The sequence below is a fragment of the Panulirus ornatus genome, chromosome 20 (assembly GCF_036320965.1).
Source record: "Panulirus ornatus isolate Po-2019 chromosome 20, ASM3632096v1, whole genome shotgun sequence".
Classification (NCBI taxonomy): Eukaryota; Metazoa; Arthropoda; class Malacostraca; order Decapoda; family Palinuridae; genus Panulirus; species Panulirus ornatus.
Window position 1 is genome coordinate 57389470 of NC_092243.1, and position 16225 is coordinate 57405694.

At 45.2% G+C, this 16225-nt stretch overlaps 1 protein-coding gene across 1 annotated transcript in view; it reads right to left on the minus strand.

Moving 5' to 3' along the window:
- The window catches only part of LOC139756034 (discoidin domain-containing receptor 2-like), a 1074315-nt gene extending 1066090 nt beyond the window's left edge, over window positions 1–8225 (minus strand). The window contains exon 1 of the mRNA XM_071674983.1: window positions 8205–8225. The gene's annotated coding sequence lies outside the window, so the exon portion shown is untranslated. The remainder of the gene's footprint in view (window positions 1–8204) is intronic.
- Window positions 8226–16225: the final 8000 nt, after the last annotated feature.

Sequence of the window (16225 nt, forward strand, 5' to 3'; positions counted from 1 at the left end):
ACACAATACTGACGGCATACAAGGACAATACCAACTAAAAAAAAAAAAGTCAAAAAAAAAATCAAAAAAATTTTTATGGAAGAAGATACAGTGAGCATCAATAGGGACAAAAAAAAGAAAGAAGGCCCCAAACACCACCACCTGGGGAACACCATAAACACTACCACCACGACGCACGAACAAAAACAAACCTGTCTATAACAATAACAGTCTCACGGATCATGAGAGCAGCAGCAAGGTATACAGCTCGGCCGATACCTGCTGCAGGTGCTGCCACCCTCACACCCATGGTACCACACCTACCCCAGGTAAATGTGCTACCTTCTGGTGCAAATGTGTTACCTTCTGGTGTAAGTTTGTTACCTTGTGGTGTAAAAGTGCTACCCTGTGGTGTAAATGTGTTACCTTCTGGTGTACGTTTGTTACCTTATGGTGTAAATGTGCTACCCTGTGTTGTACAAGTGCTACACTGTGATGTAAATGTGTTACTTTGTGGTGTACACGTGTTATCTTGTGGTAAAAGTTTGTTACCTTCAGGTGTAAATGCGTTACCTTCTGGTGTAAATTTGTTACCTTGTGGTGTAAATATGCTATTTTGTGGTGTAAATGCGTTACCTTCTGGTGTAAATATGCTACCTTGTGGTGTACATTTGTTACCTCGTGGTGCAAGTTTGTTACCTTCTGGTGTAAATATGCTACCTTGTGCTGTAAATGTGCTACCTTGTGGTGTAAATTTATTACGTCGTGGTGGAAGTTTGTTACCTTGTGGTACTGCAGACCATCACGTTCCCTGTGGGTTAGCAATGTACTCATCCTGGGCAACGTGGCGAGCAGGTAGATGCATTTCTTTGCTATTCCAAACATGAAACACACACACACACACACACACACACACACAAGGCTTCTGTGATGTAGTGTTTAGTTTTAATGACCATGAATCAGCACAGGGCCGGCATGGGTTCGAAACCTGGGTGCGGCAGTTGGCCTACAGCCAATCCCAGGTGTTCATCATATCCTCGGAGCTGGTCGAGAAATGGGTACTTGGCTTAGGTGTGTGTGTGTGTGTGTGTGTGTGTGTGTGTGTGTGTGTGTGTGTGTGTGTGTACATACATACGTACATAAAAGACATGGTACATATATACAAGGGTAAGAGACGGGGCAACACGAGTGCAAAATCATCTCCTCGTAACACACACACAGTAATCACACACACTAACAAAACTTCCTCCGTTGTGAACCAAGACAACAAAAAGCTTCAGGTCTCATGTCCTTAAAACCAACAAAATTTTCTCATCTATTCCTATCAGCTGACAAGAGATTACGACACCAGAGAGCGGCCCGTCATAAGGCAAGAGTACTGCGTCAGGTGGACCCTCAGACCTTACGAGCAGAATACAACAAAAACAACAGCTGTATAAAAAAAAAGATGAGTTCTAAATAAAAGACGTGTATTGAGGAAAACGCTCTCTCCCATGTGACCACACACCACTCACAATATGGACCATTAAGACACCAGACGTGTTGTATTGCGACCTCAGGACACTACTAGATGTGTTGTGACCTCACGCCACTCATAATATGAACCATTTAGGACATCAGATGTGTTGTGACCTCACACCACTCATAATATGAACCATTTAAGACACTAGATGTGTTGTGACCTCACACCACTCATAATATGAACCATTTAAGACACTAGATGTGTTGTGATGTGACCTCACACCACTATGTATAAGTGATGCAGTGGGAGGCGTACTTTCCGCTGTGTTGCGACCTCACAGGAATGAAGAAGTTTAACCCCTTCAGCACGGTGTGAATACGACAACTCAACCCCTTAAGAAGGCGAGTACGATGACGTCAGCCGTTCGGTACGATGACAACCGTCGAGTGCAAGGAGCAAGTCATCACACTCAAGGGTTAAGTCGTCGAGTCATCGAGCTCTAGGCTTCAAATCGTCGTCCTCCAGGGGGTTACGTCGTCGTACTCAAGGGTCGAGTCATCGAGCTCCAGGCTTCAAATCGTCGTCCTCCAGGGGGTTACGTCGTCGTACTCAAAGGTCGAGTCATCGTGTTCAAAGCTTCACGTCGTCGTACTCCAGGGCTTCACAACAAAGCCTGGGGCTGTGGCCTCACCATCCCACCTCGTGTCTGGAGGTTTCACTACCTGGGACCTTGGTCAACCTCCCCCATGCCACTTTCTACGATTTGCCACACCCAACTGTTTACAGTCTCACCCTTTACTTCCTCCAACACAATCACTTTCAAACGCCATCCATTAGAGAATAGACCTTTATCCTCCATAGACCATCAGGTCTTCTGTTATCTTACTTTCCCATGTATTTTCCTCCAGCAGATAACCTCGTCACGGACCATCAGGTCTTCCGTTATCTGGTTTTCTCATGTACTGTCCTCCAGCAGATAACCTCGTCATAGACCATCAGGTCTTCTGTCATCTGGCTTTCCCATGTACTGTCCTGCAGCAAATAACCTCGTCATGGACCATCAGGTCTTCTGTTATCTGGCTTTCCCAAAGTACTCGTGATTCAACTGTCCTTCCCAGCGTACCACACAGGTCAGCACGGACCACCGGTGGAGGGTGTGGTGGGGCGACCTGGACCAGGTGTTAACCAGAGGGGTAAATGGATCGGCACGGCCCCAACCTGTTCACCTGTCGAGGCCACTCGGCCTCGTGATGGTCAGGGCACTTGTACGTGACGCGAGATGATGGATGGTCACCTTTGTTGACACAAGGACGTGATGGATTGGGCCTTCTGATAAATATCCCACCCCACCCCCCTTCACACACACACACACACACACACACACACACACACAGGTGAGGAAAGGTCAAGAGGTAGGGATGAAGATAACACTCGCCCTCATACGGACGGCGGTGCGACTCTGGACCGCGATGATTAAGACCATTGAGCACAACGGTACGACCATTAAGGGTAAGGTCTAAGGTCAAGGTTTCATACCCATGGGTCGTGCAGTTGTCCTCATAAAGTTAACTTTACCTATACCTTGTCTATTATATATATATATATATATATATATATATATATATATATATATATATATATATATATATATATATATATATATATATATAATATTTTTTTTTCTTTTTTGCCGCTGTCTCCCGCGTTTACGAGGTAGCGCAAGGAAACAGACGAAAGAAATGGCTCAACCCACCCCCATACACATGGATATACATACGTCCACACACGCAAATATACATACCTACACAGCTTTCCATGGTTTACCCCAGACGCTTCACATGCCCTGATTCAACCCACTGACAGCACGTCAACCCCGGTATACCACATCGATCCAATTCACTCTATTCCTTGCCCTCCTTTCACCCTCCTGCATGTTCAGGCCCCGATCACACAAAATCTTTTTCACTCCATCTTTCCACCTTCAATTTGGTCTCCCACTTCTCCTCGTTCCCTCCACCTCAGACACATAAATCCTCTTGGTCAATCTTTCCTCACTCATTCTCTCCATGTGCCCAAACCATTTCAAAACACCCTCTTCTGCTCTCTCAACCACGCTCTTTTTATTTCCACACATCTCTCTCACCCTTACGTTATATATATATATATATATATATATATATATATATATATATATATATATATATATATATATATATATCCCAAATATATATATATATTCCAAAAAAGGCCCAGTCCTCTGTTCTTAGCGCTACCTCGCTAATGCGGGAAATGGCGAATAGTTTAAAAAAAAAAAAAAAAATATATATCCCAAGACCATTTTTCATGAAAGAGTCTTGGTGTTATCCAGGACCTTCTCATAGGCTCCTACTGCCCACGGCTGCACTACTTCCAGCAGCAAAGAAATATAGATTCCTTTAGAGTAAGAAGTTCTTTAGCGTGACTCTACTCCTAGTGATGTAGCCTCACCAAATGTGACTTTTACTAGCTGTGTAACCAATGAGCAGAGTCAGATATTACATATGTATACATATATATATATATATATATATATATATATAATATATATATATATATATATATATATATAGTCTCAAAAGAATAGGAACCCTGTCCATAATACGTTGAAATGTCTGCACTTTAACACATAAGTTTCAACCGTCTTCACACATACAGAAACTAAACAACAATTTTCTGCTTACATTCTTTTCAGAGTTGAACAACTCCACCGAGGCGTTCTATACTTCATCTATCATTATTGATCACATCTTGAAGATAATCTAAAACCCACAAAAGACATACGACCATAAAGTCAACACAATTTGAAACTCTTACAAAACATCCTTTCAGGGATGTGGAAATAAACAAACAGCAAAAGGCGTGTGTGTATCTTATTGATCGCTATTACTGGAATGGGAAGAAATGCTTCACGGAACTGATCCCTGACCCTAAAGCCTACGACCGACTAAACCCAATTCTAAAATCATACAAGATATGTTGGAGGTATACCCAGAAATTATAGACATTTCACTGAGGGATTTGTCACAAGAATCTTGAGGTGATGGCGGTAAAGTAAAACCTTCTAAAACGAAAAGTATGTCTGTTATGAAAGTTTCAGAACCCCCGACCCCCCCTCTGATGTCTGACCTGAACACGACCCGGAACTACCCCGAGGTCAGACTTGAACAGGACCCTGACCTCCCCCAGATCTGAACAAAATCCTGAACTTCCCAAAAGTCTAACGTGAACACAACTCTGACCTCTCCCAGGTCTAACCAGAACACAACTCTGACTTCTCCCAGGTCTGACCTGAACACAACTCTGACCTCTCCCAGGTCTAACCAGAACACAACTCTGACTTCTCCCAGGTCTGACCTGAACACAACTCTGACCTCTCCCAGGTCTAACCAGAACACAACTCTGACTTCTCCCAGGTCTGACCTGAACACAACTCTGACCTCTCCCAGGTCTAACCAGAACACAACTCTGACTTCTCCCAGGTCTGACCTGAACACAACTCTGACCTCTCCCAGGTCTGACCTGAACACAACTCTGACCTCTCCCAGGTCTAACCTGAACACAACTCGGACCTCTCCCAGGTCTGACCTGAACAAGACCTGTGAACTCCCCCGAGGTGTGACCTGAACAAACTGGGTGGTGGATAGTGCTGGTCCCTCCCCCGCGAGCTTCGTCAAGATACGCACTTATATGTTAAGGGTCATAATTGCTTCAACAGTCCCGACACTGACACACAGCCGGCGTGGTGACCCCTGATGATAAAAGCACAGATGGCAGAACTCGCTCATACATTTCGTCCCCCAACACGATCCACAACCCCTGGGGCACGACGGTACGACCCATGGGGAGCATGGCGGCGTGGCCTTGACCTGGAACCCTTCAGGATTTGGTCGGAAGTCGTGCTCAAGGGTCGCATTCGTCGCGCTCAACTTACGATCGCACCATCGTGTTCAAGAGTCGCATCGTCGTCATCAGTTGCACGTACCGTCGTGCTCAATGGTCGTACCGTCGCGTTCAATGGTCGAAGCGTCGTGCTCAATGGTCGTAGCGTCGTGCTCAATGGTCGTAGCGTCGTGTTTAATGGTCGTAGCGTCGTGCTCAATGGTCGTACCGTCATGCTCAATGGTCGTAGCGTCGTGCTCAATGGTCGTAGCGTCGTGTTCAATGGTCGTAGCGTCGTGCTCAATGGTCGTACCGTCGTGCTCAATGGCTCGCATCATCGCGATCAAGCTAGCGGACGGATGGACTCCAAGCTCCAGGTCACTGTATCAACTAGACACAAGTTACATCATTACCCAGGGAGGTAGCACCCACGGCTTCCCCCTCCCGTGCACGTCCACGACTCTCCTGGCACGACACGGGCCCCGCAGCATGACGCCCCAACACAACGAATGTGTCGAGACGAATGGACGAAAACGACATAATGCGGACCATCTTTCTCAACAGCAATTTCGGTCCCCACTCGGCACGAATGATCGCAAAAATAAACAAAGGGAAACTCAGAGGAAAAAAAGATATCAATGCAACCCCGCCCCCCTCACACGCACATACACACATACACACACACACATACACGCGCGCGCACACACGTTCACACACACACGCCATCAAAATGGCACAGTTTAATCAATCTGAACAGAAACTGAAAAAAAAAAACAAATCTCAGCCAAATACCTTCCCTACAGACCAGATAAAAAAAGACATACAGTTCCCCCCTCATCCCTCCCTTCCCGTAAAAAACTCATAGACATCACCATAAAACAGACAGACTAGCAGACAGACGGACGGACAGGGAGACGGACAAAGAGACAGGCTGGGAGAAAGAGAGACAGAGCCTTTGGAGGGGGAGGGGGAAGGGGGGGTCCACTCCTTCTCCGAATTATGTGAAATCAATATTTAATCTCAGTTCCGAGTGGGAGAAACTCACGTATTTTCATAATACTTCATTATCCGCTGTTTCTGACGCTGCCCAGGACACGGGAAGGTGGGGGAGGGAGCAGGGGGCCCAGACAGAGACAGAGAGAGAGAGAGAGAGACTTACGACGTGAGAGACTGAAGACGAAAGAGATTAAAGTGACCAAAGATGTGGAACGCTGAACTGAAAGAAAATGAGAATAACAACATGAGAGCAGGGTGGAGAGATCGACTGAGTGATGAGGTTATGAGGGAGAAAGTGGGAGGCAGGGTTAGCATATAGGGAAGGAGAGGCGACAGATAGTGAGGAGAGTAACTTAAGAGAATGGAGAGGTTATGAGAGAGCTAAAGAATAATCGAGTTCTCATCTCATGGGCGTCAATCATCTTGAGGCTTCGCTGAGGAAAATGACACACACACACACACACACACACACACACACACACACACACACACACACACACACCTACCTCGGCCCCGCCTAAATACATCAAACGTCTGGTGGAGAATGAGAAACTGCCGTATGCATGTAGGAGTCTGTCTTCCTCCACCGCTCACATGACTGGCAACAGCGGCAGCAGCTTACAACGTGCACCACCACCAGTTGGAAAGGTGAGCTCCAACGCCTCATTATCATCACCCTCATTATTCTGGGTACACCGGTTCGAGTCTCGTCAATCATACACGAACACACAACAATAGCAATGTTGGTTTGCTTGTTTTCTGAGGCAGGACGTATCGTTATGTATCATATTGTAAATCACATCTGACATATTGTGAACATACACGCATGAGATGCCCGAGGAAGACCACTTCACAACTTTACTATTTCCCTTAAACAACGCGAGCGAGCGAGAGAGAGAGAGAGAGAGAGAGAGAGAGAGAGAGAGAGAGAGAGAGAGAGAGATACCCAATGCCACCGAGGCCAACAACGCCAACGCGGAATACAACGTCAACTCCATCAGTGCCAACGCCAACATCGACGCCAACGCCGACGCCAACATCGACGCCAACGCCAACATCAAGGCCAACGTCGACGAGTGTGCCAACGCCGAAGACGATATCACACCCGACACTTGGGCAACCTCTTCAGCCTTCCCTAACCTGTAAGGTGTTGGCTCCAGAAGACTAAGAGAGATTATCCACACTCACATCAACTCTGCCACGGCCACTTCGATATCATGAGCTAACTTCTACACTCAGTTCGATCGACTTAATGTGAGAGAACGAAGCCCTCATAGATTACTGTATAGACGCCCTCAGCACAACGGTACGACCCTGGAATACAACGTCACAACCGTTCAATACAACGGCACGACCCCTGAATACAATGGACCAACCCTTGACCTTTGGGAATGATGGTCGGGTCACTTGACCAGAACCTTACTTGGGTCAGGTCAGGTCAGGTCATCAACCAACGGGTCGTGCAGTCGTGCTCTAAAGGACTGCTATGCAAATCCTTCCCCTTACCCTCCACAATGGTTTCATTTCTTCCTCAAACTCTTACTCACAACCTCTCACCTCATTTCTCACAAACACCCCTCCTAACGCCACCTCCCCAACCACCTCATTTATCACACACACACACACACACACACACACACACACACACACACACGTTCAAGAGTTGAGGCCCCACGAGAATAAAACTCCTCCCCATACACTACAAACATATATTTACAAACAGGTAATTACAAACACACACACTCAGCCATCACAATTAATCCAGTCATTATCAGCAAGATCACTAGTAGATGAATGCCCACAGCTTGACAATAAAGAAAAAATGCGACAAAATAATGAAATATCCCACCTGAAGAGATCCAGCACCATCTGCAACACGCGACAGCCACCGCGCACCACCTGGAAGGCTCGTTACACAGCTGGCGACACCCACCTGTAAAAGAGAGGAATCGTTTAATTATTGCTTCTTTCCAGCTAATATTCGATTCTTTTCTCTCAGTTTAAAAACCTTCATAGTGGTCTGAAGTAATTACTACAATGATGCATCAAATATATATATATATAGGACGCCATTTGGACAATCACATGTTTACCAAATGGCGTCCTAGCTTCGTCTCTTCGATGTATATCAACTGACTGTTATATTCCTCTCTTGTGTCTCCCCTGATGATGTGATTATTACACGAAAGTGCACTTGGGAACTTTTCGTGTTTCATTTTCCCCGTGGACTCATAGGAATATCTTGATCACACGCAAAATTGTGATCCTATCCAATATATATATATATATATATATATATATATATATATATATATATATATATATATATATACATATATCTTTTTTATGTTCTCTAATTTTCTAATTATCATTCTACCATTAGGTGGGTGCTCAAAATCATCCATTTTATTTCAATCAAGCTTTCGCCTTCACAGAGGCATCATCAGGAATCGACAAAAAGAGAAAAAAAACTGCGTCACAAAACTTGGACACGAAATGTAATTCGAAAACAAAATGTATATGAGGAACATACTCAGAAAAAACACGGTACATAGCACATAAAAGAAAGGGAAACACTAAAAATGAGATACAAATTAACAATTTCATGACGCAGTAAGAGTCACAACATAACTACATAATATGGAAACAGAAATATAGAAAAAGTTAGTTAAGGAAACACAGAACAACAATATCAAACGAGGTAGGAATATAGACAGTCCATCAGTAAATACACTAAGTTGGGCCAAGCGATGCCGTTACTGTCCGCATGTGAAGCTAAGGTCAGGTTGGGCTCGTCTGATTCTCTTTGACCTTCGTAACCCAGGACCGGGTGGGTCAGTGACACGTTCCTCCTGTCCTGAAATGACGGACTCGTTACCTTATGGCGGGCCAGTGACGTGTTCCACCTGTCCTAAAAAGATATTAGGTCTACGTCCTATTGATGGGTAATCAAAGAGCTGTATGGCGGTGGTCATGTTTTTTTCTGGATATCGATGACAGGTGCTTTCCCTCTAATGTGATTGGCTTCTAATATCTGTAGTCTACTCTGATCAATGCTATTAGTAATGATTTTGGTGACACTCACGACAATCTTTCTCGTTAGTCTCCATGATTTTGTTCATGATGATGTTCGATTCCACCTTCTTCTAAGTGGAGCGAGAGGCGGCGGCTCAGGGTGCAGGTTGTATGCCCAATGTAGTTTATGTGGTGGGGCTGACAGTCCCCAATATTGCATCGACACTCAGACCACATCGGTGCTATTCAAATTTCCAGAGCGACCAAACATATTGTTGTTCGTATATAAATGCAGTAAAACCACAGGAGAAATGAAAGTGGTTTATTCTTCATCTGTTCATACACAAGACTGTCTAAAATATATATATATATATATATATATATATATATATATATATATATATATATATATATATATATATATATATATATATATATTGGAAAGTATCACAATTCTGCGCGTGATCAAGTACATTCCTATGAGTCCACGGGAAAAATGAAACACGAGAAGTTCCCATATGCACTTTAGTGTAATAATCACATCATCAGGGGAGATACAAGAAAGAAATATATGTCAGTCAATATACACCGAAGAGACGTAGCTAGGACGCCATTTGGTAAACAAGTGACTGTCTAAGACAAACTACAATTGTCTTGAACAATCGCATGTTTACCAAATGGCGTCCTAGCTACGTCTTTTCGTTGTATATCGACTTATATTTCTTTCTTGTATCTCCACTGATGATGTGATTATTACACGAAAGTGCACTTGGGAACTTATCGTGTTTCATTTTCCCCGTGGACTCAAGAGGTATATATATATATATATATATATATATATATATATATCTTTCTTTCTTTCATACTATTCGCCATTTCCCGCATTAGCGAGGTAGCGTTAAGAACAGAGGACTGGGCCTTTGAGGGAATATCCTCACCTGGCCCCCCTTCTCTGTTCCTTCTTTTGGAAAATTGAAAAAAAAACAAAAAACAAGAGGGGAGGATTTCCAGCCACCCGCTCCCTATATATATATATATATATATATATATATATATATATATATATATATATATAATGTCATTCCTACGAGCCCACGGGGAAATGAACACGATAAGTTCCCAAGTGCACTTTCGTGTAATAATCACATCAGGGAAGATACATGAAAGCAATATAAGTCAGTTATATATACACATACACACGTGTGTGTGTGTGTGTGTGTGTGTGTGTGTGTGTGTGTGTGTGTGTAATCTTCATCAGTATCACGTTGTCACAAATGATCCCAAAGTCGTTACAAGACAAATGAAAAAAAAGTCTGACAGGAAATTATTCCAACTCACATAATCCAAGTTTTGCAATTAAAGAACTGACAGAGGGGAAGTTCCAGTGGGAGGAAATGACTACTGACTTAAAAAGGAGTTTCTGCAGTGAAGAGTAAACATATTGTACTGAACTGAAAAAAGTTTGACATTGGTCTCTCGTGGATGACCTCTGTGTGTGTGTGTGTGTGTGTGTGTGTGTGTGTGTGTGTGTGTGTGTGTGTGTGTGTGTGAGAGAGAGAGAGAGAGAGAGAGAGAGAGAGAGAGAGAGAGAGAGAGAGAGAGAGAGAGAATCAGCACAAAGCCTGTAACATCATCAGCTGCACACAGGGACCAGTAGCGCCACTATGGTCCGGATAAAAGGATGAACGACCTGTAACCCGTACCTATTATCCGGACGGTTTAAAAGGGCATAAACAACTACACCCCTTACCACTCACAAACCTTCTCCCCCCCCCACCAACCCCCTCGTAAATCCCATGCAAATTCCATTCCCATTCACCACACGAAATCCCTCCCCTTCAACCGTAGCCACCACAATAACCCTCCCATTAACCAGCCATCCATACCAACCTTCTTACTCCCTCCCTTCAAACACACACACACACACACACACACACACACATACACTCACATACACTCACATACACAACCGCTGATACAAGGCGTTACAAGGGCCCTCAGTGTATACCTCCCTCTATAGCACTATTATCCCTCCTCCCGAGCCCCAGGGGTGACTGAGTAGGCGGGAGGAGGAGGAGGAGGCAGCGAGGCATTGAGCCAACTAAGATTTATCTGACGTTGAGACAATGGCCGCGTCTGCTAAATCTAGGGAGGTGTGAGAGGAGGTAATGTGCTACCTTGTTTATGTTGCCTGGCTGTACGGCGCGCTGATGGCGGCACGCTGGAACGGAGGAGTTGTGTGTGTGTGTGTGTGTGTGTGTGTGTGTGTGTGTGTGTGTGTGTGTGTGTGTGTGTGTGTGTGTGTGTGTGTGTGTGTGTGTGCCGTAGTAGTAGTAGTAGTAACAATAGGGTTTTGTTGTTTTGATAGAGGAGGTAACTGCTGCTGCTACTACTGCTCTATGTGTGTGTGTGTGTGTGTGTAACAATTACAGCAACAATCATCGTAACAGTAATATAGGGCCAACTGAGCTAGCTGCAGACAAGCGCTGAGAATGTACAAAGAACACACACACACCACTAAAGAGTTGGAGGGGGTGGGGGTGTACAAGTCATGACAGGTGTTTAAAGGTCTATGCGTAAATATACAAGTGGACGTTAATATGGTGTCTGCTAATTGCTGATGATGACCAAAATGGTCGGGATGAGGCTGCTCCAGCAGGCTGTTGCAACTCCGGGGTTCGATGCGATTATTAGAACCGTACTGCAGCTAAAGGTTTGGGGGATCTCTGGTGGTGCGAGGCTACGGTGGATGGGATTTTGGTGGTGTGCCGCAGCTTCGTCCTCGACTGTCGGATGTGGTGGGCAGAAGGTTGGGAGGCCTCACCAGCGTGTTCAGCGCCTCTTGCTAGGTAAGAGCAGGAAGGACTGAGGATGGTTCTACAAGACCTCTTCTCTCTACCCTCACCAGTAGCCTCTGCCGTGTGTTGCATGGCGGCGGCGGGCAGAGGTAGGCCGAGTCTTGGAGGAGTAATAGTTCTGTAGATGTTCCAAAGTCCAGGTGCAGGCAGTTCGAGTGACTAGGGAGTCTACGTCAGGGTTTGTTCAACCTCGTCTGGCAGTAGGAACCCTGCAAGCAACATGGTGTGATTTTCAGGCGCCCCGATCGTCTCTATCGCTTCTTTCCGCTTTCTTACTGAACCAACATTCAATGTCTTTCATTAGCAACTTTGTGCTAACAATCAGCCAAGCTTAAGTTAAAATAGCTCTATATATGAAAATATGAAGACCAGCAGCACACACACTCTCTCTCTCTCTCTCTCTCTCTCTCTCTCTCTCTCTCTCTCTCTCTCTCTCTCTCTCTCTCTCTCATATATATATATATATATATATATATATATATATATATACAACAATGTTGTATGGTTGCGAGGCGTGGGCTATGGATAGAGATGTGCGCAGGAGGATGGATGTGCTGGAAATGAGATGTTTGAGGACAATGTGTGGTGTGAGGTGGTTTGATCGAGTAAGTAACGTAAGGGTAAGAGAGATGTGTGGAAATAAAAAGAGCGTGGTTGAGAGAGCAGAAGAGGGTGTTTTGAAATGGTTTGGGCACATGGAGAGAATGAGTGAGGAGAGATTGACCAAGAGGATATATGTGTCGGAGGTGGAGGGAACGAGGAGAAGAGGGAGACCAAATTGGAGGTGGAAAGATGGAGTGAAAAAGATTTTGTGTGATCGGGGCCTGAACATGCAGGAGGGTGAAAGGAGGGCAAGAAATAGAGTGAATTGGAGTCATGTGGTATACAGGGGTTGACGTGCTGTCAGTGGATTGAAGCAAGGCATGTGAAGCGTCTGGGGTAAACCATGGAAAGCTGTGTAGGTATGTATATTTGCGTGTGTGGACGTGTGTATGTACATGTGTATGGGGGGGGGCCATTTCTTTCGTCTGTTTCCTTGCGCTACCTCGCAAACGCGGGAGACAGCGACAAAGTATAAAAAAAAAAAAAAAAAAAAAAAAATATATATATATATATATATATATATATATATATATATATATATATATATATATATAAAGTTAACAAGGCCCACCTATGATAGCACGCTGGTTTCCCACTGAAACAATGTAATGTGACGCTGTTGAACTCGACTTTCCAGGGATACAATTAAAGCGTGTTCTGGCATGTGTGTGTGTCCCACTCAGAGAAGCGTCCCACCTGCAGCACACAGACAACTGTTGCCTCCACCGCTGGATCAAGAACCCAATGAGAGACGAAGGTGTGTTCACAAGGAATAGGAGACTCTAAAAGTGATGGGTAATGCTCGGGTATGAACGTACATTTATGCAAATCTCAAGAGATGATAATGTACTCTGCAAGAACCATTAAGTACCCGCGAATATAAAGGTCTAAAGAGGAGCTGGAGAAACACGCTCTACCCCCGCAGAAGAAGACAATGTAGAGCGACATAAACACAAACGTTTGCATTTGGCCTCCCGAGACCTGGCTCATATCCGGCCACGCGTGAAATGAACGGCCGGATAAATACCCAGGGAGGAGGGAAGAGTGCAGAGTGTGTGGGGGGAGGGGAGGAACAACCTGTAGCAGGGGTGGCAGCGGGAGCCCGTGGTGGTAAAGGGTCGGGGGGGCTGGAACGGGCACGTCGTCAGGGTGATGGGATCTGTGGAATCAGCGGGGATGGGAGGGGACAACAGTAACAACCGTCAGGGCGATGGGAGGTGATGGAAAAGGTAGTATGGGAGGAGTAGGAGGTGGCGGGGGGTGAGAGGGTTAGAACTTTTACAGACGGAGATCCTCCAAGCTGCCGTCCAAGCTAAGACAGACATCATCACCCACTCCTTCTCCTCCTTCCACTCATTATCTGGGAGAACTCCCGAGATTGGCTTGTCAGCACCATGATAATGAAGCCCTTGTACTCGACGGCACGACCTTTCGGGTATGAGAGCCAAGCCTTTGACCCGTAGACTCTTAAGGGTCAGGTCAAAGGGTCGTGCTCAGAGGGTCAGGGGCAGTAAGAACGACCCTTCATACTAAGGTCATAAGATCTGGTTCCTAATAAAGTCAGGCATTTCTCATCTTCAAGTCACCAGCTGACGACCATTTGGTCACCAAGCTATGCCCAACAGGTCACCGTCACCAGCTCAGGCAGTCAGCCAGGTAGCATCACACACACACACACACACACACACACACACACACACACACACCTCGTCCAACCCTCGATGGTGTAGGGCGTGTCAGTGTCGCTCTCGCTCGGCCTACAGGTCAACATGTGACCTAAACTCACTCATTCACTCACTCTCACTTCCCCCCACAGCTTGATACTTGGATTACGCCAGACTGAACCCACCATCTTCGCACAAGAGTGTCTACCCCCAGTGAATCTGACTGTGAAAGACATGTATATATCAGAGACCATTACCAGTGAACCAGTAACTCGGGCAAGAGTCTCTCTCGAGGAGCCTGCCAGAGCTGTGGTCGCCTGAGTGTAAACATGACACGGGCATATTCCTGGGTCCTCCCACCGTTGAAGTTGTGACCCAGCCACACCACTGACACTGACGGATACCAGCGCCACACCACCAAGACTACTACAACCTGCACTGATCGACGTCCGTCATCACAATCACCTTGTACCAACCATTGCTCCTACAGGTACAAGAATTGGCCTATACCTACAGCTGTGAATGTCAAACAATCCATGAACAAATGCACAGCTAAGCAAGAATATAACTTAGTTTTTTCATAATGTATGTCAGCACAACACAACTGCAATTCAACCACGTTATTTTCAACTAATCATCACAAATGTATGAAGTATAAACCATAAGATTTGCTATGTAAGACTTCCTGTACAATGGAGACACACTTCATTCATGTACGTATACAAAGCGTGGAAGTATCCAGCCCTAACTTGATATTAAGCTCTTTTATGATTAATTAACTAGTCACTTTTGTGACCCCCTTCCCCCAATTACATAATTCCACAAGTATATATCATTTTCAGCTGAATGACTGCTTGAATTCAATAAACAGTTTCCTATCTATTTATCTACTCATTTACAAAGGACGAAGTGCCAATAATGAATCAATAAACAGAAACGACCAGTATCTTCAACCTTATGGCTTTCCCTACCCTTCCCTCTTTCCAACCTTCCTTTCCCTAACCCCTTTCCCTACCTCTCCCTTTCCCTAAGCCCTTTTCAGTCCCCTCCTCAGAAGGGGTGAGGGTATGGAGGGCTCATGAATGACCAGAGGCTGGGGCGGTATGTTGTGCCGCCCTTGCCAGACACACCACCACCACACCTGCGGATGAAGAATTCTGATATATAATCAAACTGGACAGAGGCAGGCAAGGGTGAGGTGGGGAGTGGGAGTGAAGAAGGCCGGGGAGATGGAGAAGGAAGGAGCAAAGAGTAAGAACGGAGAAGTGTGTGGTAATCTGCAGTACAAAATGATAACATTACATAACAGAGAATATGACAAGTGAACTACCCAATAGTAGGCAAAATTAGGACACTCATAAGCACATCAAAACGAGGGATCATCTGTGTGAACTCAGCAACACTACAATTGTCCGTAACATAAGGATGCACGGCGTAAGAGAAATTCTGTCCCCAAGATTTACATTGGGTGTGTTCATTATCAACAGATGGGGCAAACTCCCACGAGTAGCAACAGGCCAGTCTGATTCGACCATCAACCACAACAACAATCAGACCATCAACCACAACAACAAAGTATCTACTTATCCATAAACCTACGTGGTTCTTCTTGTATGGTATGATGATGATGGTGGTAGATGCATCTGCTTGTGTTGATCTCACTCCGTCTTGACTCTAAAAAGTTCTTTTTAAGAGTTCTTTCTCGATGGAGGATCTTCAGGCTTCTCGTA